Genomic DNA, 22,152 nt, shown 5'->3' with positions numbered 1-22,152 from the left:
ATGCCTGTGCTCTGTTTTCTTTGTCAGATATTTCTCTCTGTGGCAGCTGGACACTTAGAAGAGTTATTATCTTTTCTATTGGCTCATTGGCTCAAATCTAGTTGCTGGAGGTCAGTACCTGGCTGTGGTCACAAAATGATGGAAAAGGAGGTGGTCTCTACCTCTGTGACTGACAGTATAGAAATCACTGACTGACAATCTGTTCATTCCCGAAGAAAGAGTTCATGCAATAGTTCTATTTACAACTAAAAATAAACAAAGAGAGACTGGGAGAAAAATATTACTTGGCAAAGAGGAGAAGGAAAAGACATCATATTGATGACAGCAGGCTTGCGATAGTAAATATTTATATAGGTTTTTGAGGTTTACAAAGCACTTTCCAAAGCTCATTTAATCTTTTCTACATCTTGTGAATAACATTATTTGTATTCCCACTTCACAAATGAGATAACAGGCTCAGATTAAACAGCTCATAAAGGACAGAAACAGAACAGATATATGTCTTTAGGAACATACTAGGTTTTTCAAGTGTCTGTATTTTTTTTATTGGAAAGGATGTAGAGAAGTGAGCTGGAGAGGAGTTAAGAGACTCTGCAGGGACAAAGTTAGGGCAGGGAAAAGCGATTTTCGTCCCCACAGAGAAAAGCAATTTTCTTCACTATAAGGAAGGAAAATTTAGAGAAATTCTTCAGAAGTTTGGCATCTCATGTATCTGCTCATTTATTTAGCAAACATTTATTAAGAGCCTATTATGTGTCAGGCATTGTTCTAGGAGCTGGAGATACAGTAGACAGCAAAAGATCCCTGTCCTCGTGGAGCGTATATGTGGGGCAGACAGGCCATAAAAAAAAGATAAGCAAAATACATAGTATATTAATCATTGATGGGTACCTAAGAGAATATAAAACAGAGGAGGGGACATAAAGTGCCAGGATATCAGGTTAAAATTTCAGAAAAAGTGATCAGGAAAGGTCCCCCTGAGAGAGCAACTGAGAAGTTGCTAAATCTACCAATAATGTTATTTTGGCTAACGTAACGCTATAGTTTATTTTTCTGTTTTCTCTTAGGAAACACCTAACACCCATTCTATTCTTACCAAAAGTAAATCAGTTAATTCATTATTGTTTCTAATTAATTATATCTACTAAGTTTTTAATGATTTTCCAGTCCATTATTATAGTAGAAGATGACAAACTTGGTAAAGCTTGTCACACTGTACGACATTACTTCATAAATGTTTCAAGTATATAAAGTTTTGTTTTTTTTATGACTTTCTGCTTAAAGAGTCTTGATGTGAAAAACTGTAGCTTCCAGTATTGTCAGAATGTTAACTTGGATAAAATGAATCACCATTTTGTGCAGTGGTTCTAGTGACGCTAAGCTAGGAATACAGAAATGCTAGAAATACAAGAGCTAAGTTTAATGCTTTCTGCTATATGAGAAAATGAGATAAAAACAGGTAACACTCTGTTACTCATCTCATAATCAGTGGACACGCACATTTACCCTCTGAGACATTCAGACAGTCTATAGGTAAGAAATATCTACTGTTGTCCTGAGGTTATTAAAGTAATTTATAAAAAGAGGCAACCCTTGTTGAAATTTAAGGGGCCTCACTAAGTAAATAACAACCCTTTTTTCCTAGCATGTAAATCTGGAACCAAATGACCCAGAAGTAAACAAAATATCAGCTTCATTACCGAGGAAACCTGTTTGGAGAATGTAACCTAGATCTGCAGGCAAGTCAGAAGTTTACTGTTCCTCTCTACAATTAAGTGTATCCCTTCAAGCTACAGAACTAGCTGCCCTGCTGAGTTTACCACATGGCTGAGAGCAAATTAAAAAAAAATTCTTTATGCAGACAATTGGATCCCTTGGAGAAAAGGGCCACCAAATAGACTACAGTGTGAATGGTACTCCCATGGAGTTGTGAAAACAGCAGTCCTGGCCGGAGTCAATCATTACCTTATATTCCTCTGGGGAAGTGTGAGGTTTGAGTGAATACCAGAGAAAGAAGTCCAAGTGTTACTTTAATGGAGTTCCCTCCATATGGTAACATCGGTAGAGGGAAGATTAAAGTCCTTTCTAAAGATTTCATTTGATCTAGTAACATTCTCTCATATTACCATTAGTGGGGAGAAAGAGACTTATTATTTACTCCTAAAATTAATTTGATCTTAGTTTGAACATCATTCACTCAATTCAAAAAGAAAGAAGACTTGTAAAGGAGCTTGGCAAAAAATTCATTATATTAAAATCAACCCCAGCAAGTGTTTACTGAGGGCCAAAAATATGCCCAGAAATGTAAGTGGCCTATTTTCTAGGGATACCTTAGCATCGAACATAACTTTTACCTTAGATAAATTTATAATTAAGCAGTTTAGACAATAATAATACACATGGAAAAATAATAAGTAATACAGCACAGAATATTAATTGTTACTTAGCGTGACAAACTAAATATACCATAGGGATGGAAGGAAACATGGCCTATTGTAAAAAGCCCTGGCCTGGGAGGCAAGAGACCTGGGTTCCTGTTTTGCCCAAATCTGCATAATTCTAGGAAAGTCTTACTTCATCTCATCAGGTTTTAATTTCCTTTTCTGTAAAATAAAGAGTTCAACTAGAATCTAGTCTAAACTAAAAATTGAATTTTCCTAATATAATACATACAAAAATAACCTTTGCATGTTTAAAGTTACAATGAAGTAAGGCAATGTTTCACATATTTTGTTTTTCATATTAACAGCTGCAAGAGAACAATGAAAATAAAATGTAAATTGATAGAAAAGGTAATCATAAAATATGCAAATAAAGAAGAATAATCAAAGGAACTAAGGAAGAAATCCTATCATAAATATCTCAAAAGCCCAAACATTTGTTAAGAGGATGGTGAGGAGGAGTCAGTACTTGGTGTTTCAGCCTTTCCACTTACGAAGGGAAATGCATTGACTGCTCTGCAAAACCCTGTGCAGGACCCTTTCCTAGAATGTAATTTTAAATAACCTAGAAATAGGAGGTAGAATTTAACATACATTTTTTTTGGTCCTAGCTTTGAATGCTGCTGCTTCCAACAGATTGAAGTGTCATCCTCACTATGCGCACTCCAACAAGAAGTGATAGAAAGGACAGAAAGAAACCCTCCGTTCTTTACTCCCTTGTCTCTAGCACTACTATATATTTTGTGAAATAAAAACTTATTTTTGAGGAATTCTTTTTTTTTTTTTTTTTTGCTGTAAAAGAAAAATAAAGCAGTTTCTTTAAAGGAAAAAAAGGTTATGTTTGGGAGAATTATTCAAAAAGGGTTGGCTGGTTTTCCCTTAAGCTGCTAACAGAGGATGCAAGGACTGTCCAAGACCCGTATTGATTTTGGGAGGAATCCCGTACTGATTTTGCATACCACTTCACTGGCATACCCTACAGTGACCTCCAAGTGGGAAAGACATGCATTTGGGAATACTCTGGAAAAAGCAGGCAGAAGTCCTCTCTCTATATAAACCTCGTCTTTTTGTTGTAACTCCACTTCAAAAAAACAATTTCTTTCTTTTTTCTTTTTCTTTTTTTTTTTTGGTAGTTGGCTGTTATGGGATTTGAACTCTTAACCTTTGTGTTATTAACACTATGCTCTAACCAGCCAGGCCCTGCACTTCAAAAATACTTTTGCAATTGGATTCTTCTGGACAATCTTTATGAAGTTGAGGGCTGAATATCCCTAATTTAATTTTGTGTAAAATTGTAAGAAATGCTGGGGCTCAGAAAATGATAGCCCAATATGACGCTTTTACACACTGCACTAAAGCAGCAGCTTCAAGGTCTCTGTCTGACTTTTCCTGACCTCACTGTCTCTCTGATCCTTTCTTTCTGAAAGAAGAGGGAGGCATTTACTCTGGAATTTCATTATCTAACTAAGAAAACTTCTTTTTCAAAAGAAATGCAATCGTTTTAAGACCCCATCCCTAGAAATCTTATCAAATAACCAGGAAAGATTAACCCCAGAAGAGACTGGGAATAGTCACCATGCACAGACAGACTTTGCATCTGTTCTGCCGAGGGCAGCTCCAGAGGTCACCTGGGAGATTTAAAACAACCTTTGTTAACAGTGAAGTTTCACCTCTCACCTTTCTGCCACCTTCCCCAGAGTTCAGAGGAACATTATGTCAGGCCATTATTCTTTGAGTTTATTCCTTTTCTCTAAAAATCATTTAATCCTACACCCTCTTCTGATTGGTTGAATCATGAGAGACAAAGGGACAGCTCCACGTCTCTGATCGTCAGTCATCTGGCTCCAATAAGTCTGGGGTCCTTGCAGTCAGCATTTGGTCAACAGTTTCCAGCTGGCAGATGCAAAAGGGGATATGAGCATCTTGATGTCATTGGGTTACTGAGCAATCACACTCCTGTGATTTTTTTCCCGTGCACATTAAAGAGATCTTGTATCCATTTTTCTACCGTTAATCTTCCTTTTTTCAGTTTATTTTCAGTGAACTTTCAGTGGGCAGAAAGGAAGCTCGCCCTCCACCCCTACAGAAATAATGGAATAATGAACCATAATTCAGATTTTTCTCAGCACATGAGGAGCGTCAACTTACCAAAACTTCCTTTATGTTTTCAGACTATTTGTGGAATAGGATTTTACTGTTCATGGATTTCATCTTGTGTTAAAGAAAAATGTTAGTTTCAATTTTCTGTTAGTGTTGTGTGTTTTAAGTTGAAGGCCACAGGTGACAGGTCATTTGTTTAGGGAAACATTTCAGTGACCCTTTGGATACGGAAGACAAGGAACTTGAGAGCACTAACTTCCTCTGCTTAATTGCTTGATAAAAAAACAGCAATTTTTAGTTTTGAGCTCTTTGCTGGACAACGCGAAGGGGAGGAAAGGAGGCCACCATGTGAAAAAGATGTGATGGGGAGAGTTATGGTTAGGGAAGATGAAAGCACAAGAATTAACAAAGGAACAAACACGCTCTGAAGAAGGGCACCTGGTAGGAAGTTCTCTGTGGTCGTGATGCCTAATGGCATTAACGAACTGATACCCAGTGATAAATTTAATATTGTGTTCTTTTACGTACTGTGTTAAAGTTTTCCTTCTTTATGCCAAAGCCTTGAATAAAAGTTTGTTACCCAAAAAAGAATTCTAATGGAGGTTTAAGAGAAGGGACAAAGGATGAGGTCCATCTGCAGAGCGATGCGACAGAAAGAAAAGAAAGAAGCTGTTGTGGGTGAGATGACAAGCAGGAATCAAACCATTCAGTAATAATTGGAATTTAAATCCAGATGTAAAGGTGACAAAAGGAAACTAAGCACCACCTTCCAAGAACTTCCTAGAGTAGTTGGTATAAAAGAGGGTTATACTACTTTATTTTAAAAGAAAGAAGGAACTGAGGAGGTTAGAGAGCTTCAGGTCATTTGGGTAATATCTCTCTCTAGTGCCTATAGTACATAGGATTTCTCAGACTCAGGTCTCATTTCTGAGAGAGGGTTATTCGTTAGGCTTACATAAGCAAACACACTGCAAATATTGTCAAGAAAATGTACTTAAGTAAATGTAATGTATTCAAAATGGCATCTTTAATTTGAGTAATGATTTTGCTCTTCTTGAAGTTACATAAATCTTATCTTGTATCCAGTGAATCATCGAGCATTACTGCTAATAGTTCACATATTAGAATTTAAATTTTATAGCTTGAAATAATTGTGGTGTTCTTCCTGTGTACGTGCAGGCAGGAGTACATGTGTGTGTATCAAAGAGTGTGTGCACTTTGCTCAGAAGGAGGAAGGTAAATTAGTGCACTGAACTAGAAAATGAGGCTTCCTCTCTCCTCTCATAATGGATGAAATGTCAACCCAAAGCCAGGGAATGAAGATCTCTAAGTGAACCTGTTTGTAGCTTATGCATTATTCATGATGAATTCTGTAATTTCAGTGCTTGGCACTGCTGTCAGAAGAAAGTGAAAGACATAGATCAATGTTGGCACTAACTTTTTTGTATTTATAAAGTTGATCCCTTTTCAATTATTTAAAATTTTATTATCAAGCTATGTGTCTATCATGAACTTTCCTCAAAAGTAATATTCTGGGGGGAAAAGCTATTCATTTTTTGGAAGTATTTGATAACAGCATTCACAGATTTTGGTTTATTCTTCATATTGCTATGCCATTTCAAATGGCTTTGTTTTTAAGAAATGCCAGTAAGTAAGATGCTATCCAGATAATACAAAATCTATTAAACCGGTTTTATTTTAATGTATTCTTATCTAATAACACTTATTTAAATTATATCAGTATTGTAGTATGCTGACTTTGAATACAATACTCTAATTTTAACTTACTCTTTTAAAAAATTTATTAACATCTCTTTTATTTACTTACTGTTTTCAGACCTAAATATGGGGTACTATGGTCTGAATATATGCCCCAAAAGTTCATGTGTTGGAAACTTAATTCTCATTGTAACAGTACTGGGAGGATGGGAAATTCAACTATGATATTTAAAAGGTAAAGCCATTAAGAGGTGATTGGATTATCAGGACTATACCTTTGTGAATGGATTAATCCATTCCCAGATTAATGAGTTAATGGCTTAATGTGTTATCATAGGAGAGGAACTAGTGGCTTTATACAGAGAACAAGTAAGCAAGTGAACACGCTCTTCCTCAGCCCTTGCCATGTGATACCCTGCCTCACTACTCTACAGAGTCCCCATCACTCTACCGAGTCCCCACCAAGAAGGCCCTCACTGACGCCAAGCAGGTACCTCTTCTCAATAAAACCCTTCAGACTTTAGATGAAAAGGAGCTATGGCCTTGGTTCCTCAAGTGTGAAGTAATTTAGAACCTGGAAACTGAGCTCAACAGCTAGCGATTAAGAAAGACAGTACAAAGAAGTGGCTGAACAAATGGGAGTTAACTTAAGCAATAAAGACAGACATAAATCAGAATCACCAGACTTGAAGGATCAAAGGCCATATCTAGACAGGTATATTTGAGCGGTTTTTACTGGGACTAACACCCCACCAGATGGGAAATGTTGACCAAAAACCGGCTGCAAGGACCCTTGCCAGATGAATGATGACAGACTGGAGCTGTCTATCTCTTGAGATTCAACCAATCAGAAACAGCCATTGGCTACTCACACAGCCCCAAACCCAATTCACGAGTTTTGCCTTTCAAAATCCTTGCTTATAAGCTGTTGGGACTTTGAGCCTATCAGCATTAACTGCCTGTCCTCCATTGCTGGCACTCTGCAATAAATGTCTGTTTTTCATCACTGAAATCTGGTGTCAGTGTTTTGGTTTGGATGTGCCTTGGGTGAGTGGACCCAAGTTTGGTTCAATAACTTCACCAGATGTGCCCCCTGGATCTTGGACTTTCCAGCCTCCCAAACTGAAAGAAATAAAATCACATATTGTACCTAGGTATGGATATTCAACTCTGTACTCACATATGTGTAATCAATTACATTTAAATTTTTTTAAAAAAGAGTAAACCTCTTTTTTATATGAATTACCCAGTTTGGGGGGGTTATTCTATTATAAGCTACAAAAAACTAACACATGGGGCTAGCAAGCTTTTTTAAAATTGCATTGATGAAGCAACACTGATAACTTCAGTTATCTAGAAAAATTGAACATATATATTATTCTCATGCTATTGGATTAATTACATAAGTGTAGGATGTATTCAAAGCTATTGAGTTAGTTGTGAAGAGAAATTGTAAAAAACAGAGAAGCAGAAGTCATAGAATCACATGGCCATTGGCATGCATGAATGGAAAGTTGCCAATTTTTGAATTTCTTTAAGAACATTGGACATTAATGTCATTTTCTCATTTTCTTGGATATTGGTTTGGAAGAAAACTAGCATAATGAATACAGAGCATGGATGTTGAGGTTTTTACAGTTGGGTTCAAGTTCCAGCTCTCAGTTTTACTACCTAGATTACTCTAGACAATTTATTAATCTTTCTGAGCTTTAGTTTCTTTATTTGGAGAATGGAGCAGATACTATTTAAATTATACATTTGTTGTAAGAATTATATAATATTTGATGGAGTTTGGATATATTGTTCTCCCAGAACTCATGGAAATCTAATCTCCAATGCGGAAGTTTGGGACATGGGGGCAGATCCCTCATGAATGGACTAATGCTCTACCTGGGGCGGGGGGATTAAAGAGTGAGTTCTTGCTCTATTAGTTCCCGTGAGAGCTGGTTGTTTATAAAGACCCTGGCATCTCCTTTCTCTCTCTTGCTTCCTCTCTCCATGTGATCTGCTTGTATCCACCGGCTGCCTGCCACTTTCTGCCATGAGAAGCTCCAGCCTGAGGCCCATGCCAGATACAACTGTCCCAGAATCATAAGCCAAATAAACATCCGTTCTTTATAAATTACCCAGTCTCAGGTATTTCTATTATAGCAACACAAAATGGACTAATACAATATTATAAATATAAAAGCTTAATACAATACAGGCACTTAGTAGTTGTTATTCCTGGAGTGATTTGATATTGTTGCTTCAGCTGTTCCTAAAGATCAGCTGCATTTTTTCCCTTTTCTCCACTTGGTCATTCAATTCTTTCTTCTGTTGCATAAGTTACCCATGTGTCTCCATACCCCAGGAGATTCTAGACTGGAGTGCAGGGAACCACAGTTTTATTGTTTATCTCTGAATATCTGGCATTTAGCACAGCATCTATGATATATAATCAATAAAAAACAATAAATATTTATTGAATGAATCCATTCAATAAATTTTTCATTTTTGTTTAAGCCAGTTAAAGTTTCTATATTTTTCAAAGGAAAGAGTCCTGAAAAATGCAGACATTGAATACTTAGAAGTGGGATATTTCAAAGCTTGATCATAAAATATGGAATTGGCTGAGCTAAGGAATGGTGTGAGATGATGAATTTCATCATTCCAATCTAGTAAGTTAGCAATCCCTGATATTTATTAGTGAAGCTGCTGTTTAAACTGTTTGGAGAATTTTAGGAGACATGCTAGAAAAATGTCAGGATATTGGAATATGTTGGCCATTCCTGTGCCTTGAAGTGCTTTCAGAAAGAAATACTTTATTGCAGATTCTAAATAGCTGTATTAAAGCTGATTGGGGAACACAAAGTAAATATATAGGTTTAGTTATAAGAATCTTGTTTTCGCCTTTACCTAGCAATGTGAGACAACAAACTTCAGATGATTATTTGTCTTCCCTCCTTACTTTATACTACATCTTTGGGCAATTTTCTCCATTCATTTGGCTTCAATTAACAACTATATACTATGCACTTCTGTTTTTAGCCTTGATTTACTCCCTGAGCTCCAGATCTATATAGGCAATAAACTATTAACACATTTTTTTTATTTGAACTTCCAAAGGTACCCAAAACTGAACATGTCCAAAATTGAACTCATGATTCTTGCCTCTCACTTGCTACTCCCCAGCCTGTTCCTTTTCCAAGACGTCTGTCAAAAAAATTCCATCAATTTCCATTCAGTTGTATGTGTCACATAACACTTCACCATACGTGTGGCTGGATTCTCTGCTCAGGGTCTAATTGGGCTAAAATCAATCAGATGGGCCTGCAGTTCTCATCTGAGTCTCAGGGTCCTCTTCCAAATTCAGGGTTTTACAGATTTAATTTTTTCCCATACCTTCCATGAGAATTGCCATTATTTGATCTGTCTGGTGGTTCCCTGGAAACCCACTTGCAGAGCTGTTTTTTTCTTTTTTTTTCTTTTTTTTTTTTTACCTGACAAGGACTTGTCTATTGTGAAAAGTCTTTTTCCTGGGGATATTTATTGAATTATTTAGAGGCTTTGCTTCATTCCTTACCTTAGATTATATGAAATACTTAATATCCCTCCGGTAATTCGTAATTTTTACATTAGTTACTTGCAACAATGAGTAACAACATTCATTCTTTCATTCACTTGTTCAACAAACATTTATAAAACTCTTATGTGTGTCAAGTATTTTCCTCTTGCTGGGAACACTGATACTTGCCTTCAGAGTATGAACACTGTGAAAAGAAAATAAAAGTCTCTTTGGAAATAATGTGTGCGAGATATTAATTCATAGACTTCAGAGTGCATGGTCTATATTTACGGCTAATCAGAAATTGAAGGAGAAGCAATACTGTTTTTTTAAAATGTTTTATCTAATTAGAAAATAATTATCCTGATATTGTGGTTTGGCATATAAGAGGAAGGATATATCTAATTTGTATTCCGGAGGCAACAATGAAAAGGATGACCTGGAGCAATAAATCACTAATAACATGCTGCACTTCTCAAATGAAACTGTGCATCACTGAAGAGCAGGTGCTAACTATGAAAGAGAGGTGGGAGAGCTTTAACAGCCTATAAGGAGCAAAACTTCATGTAAAAAAATGGAAGACAAGGCTGGAAAAATAGATATCCTTCTGTACCAGGTTTAATGGGTTTGAATTTTATTATGTAGGTAGTGGAAAACTATATAAATAACTATACAGTAAAAAATATCTAAAGCCAATGAGGTCAGGATTTCTCATATGCAAAATTTGGGAATAAAAATCTGCCTAGGATTTCTATATTTTCTGTGAGTCCTAGTAATGAGACCAATAACTTATACATACTATGTCTGTGTCTTCTAGTCATATTCTCTACGGACTAATTTCACAAAAGGAAGGAGAGCAGGTAATGAATGGGTCCAGCTGTTTAATCAATAGAGCAGTTGCTGTCAAGGCATTATCTTTATCAAACTTCAGGGAGGCTAATACAGTCTCTGAAACAGCTCTAATTAGATGCTAGCATTTATCGTTCAGAGGTTGTGGAGGAAAAGGAACTCTCATACATTGTTGGTGGGACTGTAAAATGGTGCAGCCTCTAAGGAAAATGGTATGGAGGTTCCTCAAACAATTGCAGGTGGATCTACCATCTGACCCAGCTATCCCACTGCTGGGAATATACCCAGAGGAATGGAAATCATCAAGTCAAAAGTATACCTGTTCCCCAATATTCATCGCAGCACTCTTTACAATAGCTAAGAGTTGGAACCAGCCTAAATGTCCATCATCAGATGAGTGGATACGAAAAATGTGGTACATCTACACAATAGAATACTACTCTGCTATAAAAAAGAATGAAAACTACCATTTGCAATGACATGGATGGACCTGGAGAGAATTATATTAAATGAAACAAGTCAGGTACAGAAAGAGAAATATCACATGTTCTCACTGATTGGTGGGAGCTAAAAATAAATAAATAAATACAGACACATACAAAAGAAAAAAACGGGTGGGGGGAAGAAGATGCAGCAATTGCAATTCCTTGAAGTTGATACGAAAAGCACACAGAAAGGACATTGTTGGGAGGGAGAGGGTGAGGGTGGAGGGAGGAAGGGTTCGGTAATGGGCCACAATAATCGCCACATTGTATATCAACAACAACAAAAAATAGATGCTAGCCTTCAAAGTGACCTGCGTCATTTAACTTTATCAATTTTCAGCAGCTGTCTCGTCTAAAAATAGGATAAAAGTTTTAAGCTCATTAAAGAAGGAAAGGAATCTACACAAAACTGGGAGGGAGTAGGGGGGCTAGACCAACACACATTTGTATTCTAGAAGAAAGGTTGAAAGAACAGCAAGAATGAACCAATAGCCAGAAATAAGTCAGACGATGTAAATATAAACACCACTGAAGGATGGAAAACTACAGGTGACTCTTCAAGTGTGTAAATTCTAGGTTTTCTTGACTCTAAGGTTCTAAGCTGCAGATATGAATTGCTCATCTTCTTTTTTTTTTTTTATTTTGTCGATATACATTGTAGCTGATTATTGCTCCCCATCACCAAAACCTCCCTCCCTTCTCCCTCCCCCCTCCCCCCCAACAATGTCCTTTCTGTTTGCTTGTTGTATCAACTTCAAATAATTGTGGTTGTTATATCTTCTTCCCCCCCCCCCCCCCCCCGGTTTGTGTGTGTGTGTGTGTACGTGTGTGTGTGAATTTATATATTAATTTTTAGCTCCCTCCAATAAGTGAGAACATGTGGTATTTCTCTTTCTGTGCCTGACTTGTTTCACTTAATATAATTCTTTCAAGGTCCATCCATGTTGTTGCAAATGGCAGTATTTCATTCGTTTTTATAGCTGAGTAGTATTCCATTGTGTAGATGTACCACATTTTCCGTATCCACTCATCTGATGATGGGCATTTGGGCTGGTTCCAACTCTTGGCTATTGTAAAGAGTGCTGCGATGAACATTGGGGAACAGGTATACCTTAGACTTGATGATTTCCATTCCTCTGGGTATATTCCCAACAGTGGGATGGCTGGGTCGTATGGTAGATCTATTTGCAATTGTTTAAGGAACCTCCATACCATTTTCCATAGAGGCTGCACCATTTTGCAGTCCCACCAACAATGTATGAGAGTTCCTTTTTCTCCGCAGCCTTGCCAGCATTTATCGTTAATAGTCTTTTGGATTTTAGCCATCCTAACTGGGGTTAGATGGTATCTCAATGTGGTTTTGATTTGCATTTCCCGGATGCTGAGTGATGTTGAGCATTTTTTCATATGTCTGTTGGCCATTTGGATATCTTCCTTAGAGAAATGCCTACTTAGCTCTTTTGCCCATTTTTTGATTGGGTTGCTTGTTTTCTTCTTGTAAAGTTGTTTGAGTTCCTTATATATTCTAGATATTAATCCTTTGTCAGATGTATATTTTGCAAATATTTTCTCCCACTCTGTTGGTTGTCTTTTAACTCTTTTAATTGTTTCTTTTGCTGTGCAGAAGCTTTTTAGTTTGATATAATCCCATTTGTTTATTTTTCCTTTGGTTGCCCGTGCTTTTGGGGTCGTATTCATGAAGTCTGTGCCCAGTCCTATTTCCTGAAGTGTTTCTCCTATGTTTTCTTTAAGAAGTTTTATTGTCTCAGGGTGTATATTTAAATCCTTAATCCATTTTGAGTTGATTTTAGTATACGGTGAGAGGTATGGATCTAGTTTCATTCTCCTGCATATCGATATCCAGTTATCCCAGCACCACTTGCTGAAGAGGCAGTCCCTTCCCCAGTGAATAGGCTTGGTGCCTTTGTCAAAGAACAGATGGAAGTAAGTGTGTGGGTTGATTTCTGGATTCTCTATTCTATTCCATTGGTCAGTGTGTCTGTTTTTATGCCAGTACCATACTGTTTTGGTTATTATAGCTTTGTAGTATAGCTTAAAGTCAGGTAGTGTTATGCCTCCAGCTTTATTTTTTTTGCTGAGCATTGCTTTGGCTATTCGTGGTCTTTTATTGTTCCATATAAATGTCTGAATAGTTTTTTCCATTTCTGAGAAAAATGTCTTTGGAATTTTGATGGGGATTGCATTGAATTTGTATATCACTTTGGGTAGTATGGACATTTTCACTATGTTGATTCTTCCAATCCAAGAGCATGGAATATCTTTCCATCTTCTTGTATCCTCTCTAATTTCTCTCAGCAGTGGTTTGTAGTTCTCATTATAGAGATTTTTCACCTCCTTGGTTAACTCAATTCCTAAGTATTTTATTTTTTTGGTGGCTATTGTAAATGGGCAAGCTTTCTTGATTTCTCCTTCTGCATGTTCACTATTGGAGAAAAGAAATGCTACTGATTTTTGTGTGTTGATTTTGTATCCTGCTACTGTGCTGAAATCATTTATCAATTCCAACAGTTTTTTTGTAGAGGTTTTAGGCTGTTCGATATATAGGATCATGTCATCTGCAAACAGGGACAGTTTGACTTCATCTTTTCCAATCTGGATGCCCTTTATTTCCTTCTCTTCTCTGATTGCTCTGGCTAGTACTTCCAACACTATGTTGAATAGGAGTGGTGAGAGTGGGCATCCTTGTCTAGTGCCTGTTCTTAAAGGAAAAGCTTTCAGCTTTTCCCCATTCAGGATGATATTGGCTGTGGGTTTGGCATATATGGCTTTAATTATGTTGAGATACTTTCCCTCTATACCTAACTTATAGAGGGTCTTTGTCATGAATGAGTGCTGAACTTTATCAAATGCTTTTTCAGCATCTATAGAGATGATCATATGGTCCTTGTGTTTGAGTTTATTAATATGGTGTATCACATTTATTGATTTGCGTATGTTGAACCAACCTTGCATCCCTGGGATGAATCCCACTTGATCGTGATGAATAATTTTACGTATGTGTTGCTGTATTCTGTTTGCTAGTATTTTAGTGAGGATTTTTGCATCTATATTCATCAGGGATATCGGCCTGTAGTTTTCTTTTTTGGTTATATCTTTACCTGGTTTTGGTATCAGGATGATGTTTGCTTCATAGAATGAGTTTGGGAGATTTGCGTCCATTTCAATCTTTTGGAATAGTTTGTAAAGAATCGGTGTCAATTCCTCTTTGAATGTTTGGTAAAATTCTGCTGTGAATCCATCTGGTCCTGGGCTTTTCTTTGTTGGGAGCCTTCTGATAACAGCTTCAATCTCCTTTATTGTTATTGGTCTGTTCAAATTTTCTACATCTTCACGGTTCAGTTTTGGGAGCTTGTGTGTGTCCAGAAATTTATCCATTTCCTCCAGATTTTCAAATTTGTTGGCGTATAGTTGTTTATAGTAGTCTCGAATGATTCCTTGTATTTCAGATGAATCAGTTGTAATATCGCCTTTTTCATTTCTAATTTTGGTTATTTGAGTCTTCTCTCTTCTTTTTTTTGTTAGCCATGCTAATGGTTTGTCAATTTTATTTATCTTTTCAAAAAACCAACTTTTTGATTCGTTGATCTTTTGAATTGTTTTTTGGTTTTCAATTTCATTCAGTTCTGCTCTGATCTTAATGATTTCTTTCCGTCTGCTAACTTTAGGATTGGATTGTTCTTGTTTTTCTAGTTCTTTAAGGTGAAGTGTTAGGTTGTTCACTTGCCATCTTTCCATTCTTCTGAAGTGAGCATTTAATGCAATAAATTTTCCCCTCAATACTGCTTTTGCAGTATCCCACAGGTTTTGGTATGATGTATCATTGTTTTCATTAGTTTCAATAAACTTTTTGATTTCCTGCTTGATTTCTTCTTGGACCCATATGTCATTAAGTAGAATGCTGTTTAATTTCCATGTGTTTGTATAGTTTCCAGAGTTTTGTTTGTTATTAATTTCTAGTTTTAATCCATTGTGGTCTGAGAAGATACATGGGATAATTCCAATTTTTTTGAATTTATTGAGACTTGATTTGTGACCTAATATGTGATCTATCCTGGAAAATGATCCATGTGCTGATGAGAAGAATGAATATTCTGAGGTTGTTGGGTGGAATGTTCTGTAGATATCTGCCAATTCCAATTGGTCTAGAGTCTTGTTTAGATCTTGTATTTCTCTACTGATTCTTTGCCTAGATGATTTGTCTAATATTGACAGTGGAGTGTTCAGGTCCCCTGCTATTATGGTATTAGTGCCTATTTCCTTCTTTAGGTCTAATAGAGTTTGTTTTATACATCTGGCTGCTCCAACATTGGGTGTGTACATATTTATGATTGTTCTGTCTTCTTGATGGATCAGTCCTTTTATCATTAAGTAGTGTCCCTCATTGTCTCTTTTTATGGTTTTTAGTTTAAAGTCTATTTTGTCAGATATAAGAATAGCCACTCCAGCTCGTTTTTCTTTTCTGTTTGCATGGTAAATCTTTTTCCATCCTTTCACTCTTAGTCTGTGTGAATCTTTATGGGTGAGGTGGGTCTCTTGTAGGCAGCATATAGTTGGGTCCTGCTTTTTGATCCAGTCAGCCAGTCTGTGTCTTTTAATTGGGGAATTTAAGCCTTTTACATTAAGAGTTGTTATTGAAAGGTGTTGATTTATTCCTAGCATTTTATTGGTTGTTTGGTTGTCTTAAGTGTCTTTTGTTCCTTGCTTTCTGATTTACTGTTTGGTTTCTTTGTTTGTTGGTTCCTTAGGTTGTAGATAGTGTTTTTGTTAGCTTGTTTTCTCTTCATGAATGCCATTTTTATTGTACTAGCGGGTTTAGATTTTTCTTAGGTTTTTATGGCAGTGGTAGTTATTTTTCAGGAACCAAACCCAGTACTCCCTTGAGGATTTCTTGTAAGGGTGGTCGTGTGGTAGTGAACTCCCGCAGTTTTTGTTTGTCTGAGAAATATACTATTTGCCCCTCATTTCGGAAGGATAGCCTTGCAGGGTAGAGTATTCTTGGCTGGCAATCTTTGTCTTTTAGTATTTTGAAAATATCATCCCATTCCTTTCTAGCTTTTAGGGTTTGTGATGAAAAGTCTGATGTTAACCTGATTGGGGCTCCCTTATAGGTGATTTGACGCTTCTTTCTTGCAGCTTTTAAGATTCTCTCTTTGTCTCTGAGTTTTGCCAATTTGACTATGACATGTCTTGGAGAAGGCCTTTTTGGGTTGAATACGTTTGGAGATCGTTGAGCTTCCTGGATCTGAAGATCTGTGATTTTTCCTATACCTGGGAAGTTTTCTGCCACTATTTTGTTGAATATGTTTTCAATGGAATCTCCATTTTCCTCCCCTTCTGGAATACCCATGACTCGGATATTTGAGCGCTTGAGGTTGTCTGATATCTCTCTCAGATTTTCTTCCATGTCCTTGATTCTTTTTTCTTTCTTTTTGTCTGCTTGTGTTATTTCAAACAGCCCATCTTCAAGTTCAGAGGTTCTCTCTTCAACTTCGACAAGCCTGCTGGTTAAACTCTCCGTTGTGTTTTTTATTTCGCTGAATAACTTCTTCAGCTCAGCAAGTTCTGCTACATTTTTTTTCAGGACATTGATTTCCTTGTACATTTCCTCTTTCAGATCCTGTATACTTTTCCTCATTTCATCATGATGTCTAGCTGAGTTTTCTTGTATCTCATTCAGTTTCCTTAGAATTATCACTCGAAATTCCTTGTCAGTCATTTCAAGGGCTTCTTGTTCTATAGGATCTAGAGTATGAGATTTATTAACTTTTGGTGGTGTACTTTCTTGATTTTTTGTATTTCTGGTGTCTTTTTTTTGGTGTTTATTCATTGTGGCAGGGGGTTTCACAGTCCACTGGTTTGAGACTAATGACTAACTAGGATGTTGCTGTGGTTGCCAATTTGGTATGGCTCCCGCCGTGACTGCTCAGTTGGCCTCTAGTGTCTTGTGTGTGTGGTTGCCTCGGGTCTTGGGCTTCTCCGGGGATCCACCTTTCTGGTCAGCTTGGACTCTGCTAGGCTGGTGGATCACGTACCACAGGGTGTGTGATCTCTGTTGAGCTTTCACTTTCTGTACAGGACTTCTCCCCGTTCCATGTGCTCTGGCCCAGGCTGTTAGATCGTGCAGTGGCGACCCCACCGGGTGTGTGGTTTCTGTCGAGTCTCCGCCTCCCTGGCCGCACGTCTCTCCCCTCTGTGCACACTGTGCTGGGCTGGGGTGTGTCTTCTGCACCCCTCGTCTATCAGCTGGGCTTTCAAGACCCTGCTCAGCACCGCCTCGCCCAGGAAGTCTACCAGGTTTCTGCTAGGCACAGACGACCAGTCTCTCTGGGTGCCTTTGTAGCACTGTGTAGATCTTTCTCGGGTCTTGTTCACCTTTGTATCCCCCCGGTATAAACCGAGTCTAGTGCCTGCCTGCAGCCTGCTCTCCGGCAGGTTCAAGCGGACCTGGGAACTCTCCTACCACACTATTCCCAACCAGAAATTCGTTAGGCTTTTTTCCAAACTGGTGGTCGCAGAGATGGTATCTGCCTCCCAGTAACAGGAAGTTTACCGGGCCGGAGTCCAGGGTGTGGTGGAGTGACAGTCGGCCCGCCCGTACTTCCTAGCCCTCCCAACACTGGTCGGGATGCCCCACACCCCCAGCCCCACCAGAGAACCGCGGAGGGAGTGGGAGAGGAGGTCGGCCCGCAGGGTCCGGAAAGCCCCGCGCCAGGCCAAGCAAATGGGCTCAGTGATGGCCGAGCAGGGCGGAGCTGCCCGCACCTGGGAAAATGGAGGCAGCACCGGGGCAGTGAGTGGCCTGGTGGTGCAGGAGGAAGCCGCGTGGGCATCCACCCCCCGAACAGAGCTGTGACAGGGATCACTCACAGTGCTGTGCCAGGTCGGGCGCTCGCTCTGTCTCTGGTTTGTTGCCTTCCGTGTTCTCGGCGCTGCCGCCTCGGGCTGTTCAGTCGCGGCGCCGCTCGGGCGCTCCCAGGAATCTTCTTTAATGCCGGCCTGAAACCTCGAATCCTGAATAGGGCAGCTGGCCGCCTTCAGTGCGGCCCCAGCCTCCGGGATCCTGGCTGCATCCACAGCAGCCCTGGCGCCGTGTTCCCTGTTTCAAGACTCGCTTTTGCAGCTAAGAATCAGTTCTTTTCCTGCTCCACACTTCAAAGCTGTTGCCTGTAAATGAGGCAGCCTCTCCTGCCGGGGGCAAAGTGGCATTGAGCCCCCACGACCGGCCAGCAGCAGCAGTCCTCCCTTAAGAGATGGCCAGAGGAAGGTCCACAAGTTTCCCGGCTGCCTGAGGCCCAGTGGCCACCTTTTCCACCTCAGCTACTCCGCGCCAGCCGCGGCAGCCGCCGCCATCTTGCCCCAACTCCCGAATTGCCCATCTTCTATGTTAAAAAGATCATGTTGACTTCTTCAACACCTTCAGAAAGAGTTGCTAGTTTGCAGAGAGAGTTGCAGGGCTAGTTTTCCACCTTTGGCATTTTCACTGGTGCTTTAATCATCGTTTTGGAAATTCTGCTTGCAACTCTGTGCAAACTTTGTCAGCTGAATGTATGCCCAGCCCCTCCCAACCTTAATAAGTTGGCTCTACTGTCTGAAGAAAACACATCTGTACACATTTGAGCATTGAGTCACAGGACTCGTTTCGACTAGGTGCCAGGAGAGTAGAACTCAGTAAATTCAACCATGAGTAGAACATATCTTCATTGCTATAGCTGATTCACAGTCTAGTTACAGGGAATAGCAAAATATAGGGCAGCCAATAATACCATTACATCATTAATAATATGCCAGTAATTAAATATGGACATTTTTATTAAAAAAGCTCATATGCCTTCTAATTTTGACCAGACAATTAGAGATTTATCAGATTTTATTAACAATTGCTTCAACTGATTTTTTTTCAATGTAAGTCGCTCATTGTTTGATAAGAATTGACAACTAATCGCATTTTTTTAAAAATTAAAGCATAATTGATTATACATATTTGTGGAGGACAGAGTTGAATATCAATACCTGTGTCCAATGCAGGATGGTCAAATCAGGATAATTAGCTCATTCACCATAAAGAAACATAATCATTTCTTGTGTCCACTAACTAATTTCTTGCTAATCCCCTACCCTGCCCCTTTCCCACCTCCAGTAACCACAGTTCTGTTTTCTCTTTCTGAAAGTTCAACATATTATTGATTGTTGGTTCTTTCTTTTTTCCTCTTCCTTCCTTCCACTCATTTATTTATTAGTTCTCACCTATGAGAGAGGATACACAGTATTTCTTTCTCTGTGCCTGGCTTATTTCACTTAACATAACTTTCTCCAAACTCATCCACACAGCTGTGAAAGGCAGAATTTCATTCTTTTGTATGGCTGAGTAGTGTTCCATTCTGTGTATGTGCCATATTTTCTTTATCCAGTGGTCAGATGATGGACATTTAGGTTGCTTCCATATCTTAGCTATAGTAAATAGAGATGTGATAAAAATGGGAGTGCAGGTATCCCTTCAACAGGATGACTTCTGTTTCTTTGGGTACAGACCCAGTAGTGGTATTGCTGGGTCATATGATCGTTCTATCTATACTTGTTTGAGAAACCTTGATACTGTTTTCCATAATGGCTGCACTAATTTACAGTCCCACCAACAGTGTGCAGGTGTTCTCCGTTTTCTGCATCTTCACCAGCATTTGTTATTTTCTGTCTTTTTGGTAATAACCATTTTAACTGGGGTGATGGGATAACTCACTGTGGTTTTGATTTGCATTTTTCTGATGATTGGTGATGTTGAACAGCACTGCTGGGTTGGTGGAACTCTGGTCTCCCCAGGCTTCTAGCCCAAAGTGGCGACATTCGGCAGCAGCCCAGGACTGCAGGGGGAAGAGTTGACTCAGCGTGTAGCTCCCCTTTGAGAAAGCAGAGTAATGGGGGCTCTTCGCTGCTCCATAAGCTGGGTTCACTGTCCACAAAGGTGGAAACCCTGCAGCCTGGATTGCAGCCATCTAAGGTGGGAGCGCCGGCCACCCTCCCCCACCTACCATGTCTGGGCAGTGCAGAGTTTCTCAAGTCTGCACGCCAGTCCTGGTCAGGAGTTTCTTATGTCCTTCTGTGTTGCAGTCTTCAGTTTCCAGGTCTTGGGAGTTTTCCTCACCCTGCAGCTGGATTCTATTGTTTTCTCCTAGACACTCTATGCTTCAGGTGACTATGTATCTGTTGCCCAGGACTTTTTCTGCAGTAGAGGCGGGACTATTCTTGCCACAGAATTGGATGTATTTATTATGTAGACACAACTTTAAACTGCCAGAAGTTTAACACTTGAGAAAATGAAGGTCAGAACAGACAAAAAAATACTATTTTCATAATAAAGATTGATTATTAATCCCATAAATAAGACAATTAGAATGGGAAGTGTGATTATAAATTTTACTACTTTAATAGTGGTACATAAACATGTCAAAGAAATTAAAAATTTAAGAATATCATTATAGAATCAGTTACTGTAAAAGTTTATAAAAAAAATATATTTCTACTCCATATATGAATGGACTACATCTACTAGATTTCAGATTTTTAGTATAAATATCATTAACGTGTTTTCACTTTTTTATAAATAGGAGGTCAAATATCATGATTAAAACTTTAAGCATTCAGGAAAAAACAAACAAACAAACATATTACCACTATGGTGCTTTAAAGTTTATTCTCTTGCCACTTAAAATATTACTTGGTTATAAAAGTGAAAAATTTTTAATTTTTTCTTGACGGGGAATCAATAATCTATAGTAATTATGGGCATTCCCCCCCCAACAAGTTCTTATTAAGCACCAAGTGTTTATGAAGAACCTGCTATGAGTCAGTCACTCTCTTGAAACTGGGGATCCTGTGTTGAATAAGACAGAGACGGTCTCCATCCTAAAAGCACAAGTGCAGTATGTTCTTGAAACTTATCACCTCATTTCACAGGCTCCCCATAATCTTTCTCTGTTTTACGTTCCCTTTATAGAAAGATAATTTTTAATATACTATATGACTTACTTATTAATTTTGTGTACTATCTTCTCTAACAACATCTAAGTCTTAATAGAATTTTATTTACTGTGATAGAGCAGTCTCAGGTGCCAAATAGGTGCGCTATAATTATTGCTGAATAAATCTAATTAGAAGACATATATTTTTATTTTATTTTATTTTTTATTTTGCACCTGAAACATAATTGATTATACATATCTATGGGGTACAGAGATGTGATGATCAAATCAGTATTATTAGTATTTTCATCATTGCAAATTGTAATCATTCCTGTTTCCATTACCCCATTTTCTCCCTAATTCCTTTCCCCTTCTCCCTTTCCTACTTCTAGTGACCATAGATCTGAACACAGATAGGCTCAGAAAGATTATGTTAAGTCAAATAAGCCAGGCACAGAAAGAGAAGGACTGCAGTTCCTCACGCATAAGTGGGAGCTGAAAGTGAAAGAAATAAAGAAAGAACGACCATAATACATTCAGTATAATTAAAGATAAATGGATGATATGAGATGTAATTAAAATGTTAAGTAGAGGCCAGACTGGTCCTTACAGATAAACTTAAGTGTTATCTAGACAATGATATGTTTTTGACGTTGATCTAATTTGTATTTAAAAAGTACTCTGGATGCTGTGTGGAGTATGTTATGCTGTGTGGAGTATGCTGTGTGGAGTAAGTCTGAAAATCAAAACGATGCTCTTGAAGGACCACTAAGAGAGTGTGTTTTAGGAGTGCAGTTGCAAACAGAGACAGGCATGTATTTTTGAGGAACAGGTGGCATGTGTTACTGATAGACAGGATGTGAGAAGAAAGAAATTCACATATAGAGGTTGACTCCCACAAGTTGGTATTTATTAACTGGGTAGATGGATTGGGTAGTTGTAATGATTGTTGAGATTCAGAAAACTGTGGGAGAGACCATATTTGCAATGGGAAATTGAGAATTTTCTTTTTTTTGCACAAATTTTGGTTTGAGATG

The sequence above is a fragment of the Cynocephalus volans genome, chromosome 9 (assembly GCF_027409185.1).
Source record: "Cynocephalus volans isolate mCynVol1 chromosome 9, mCynVol1.pri, whole genome shotgun sequence".
In the NCBI taxonomy this organism is placed as follows: Eukaryota; Metazoa; Chordata; class Mammalia; order Dermoptera; family Cynocephalidae; genus Cynocephalus; species Cynocephalus volans.
The sequence above is the reverse complement of the archived record's forward strand: the minus strand, read 5'-3'. Positions refer to the sequence as shown.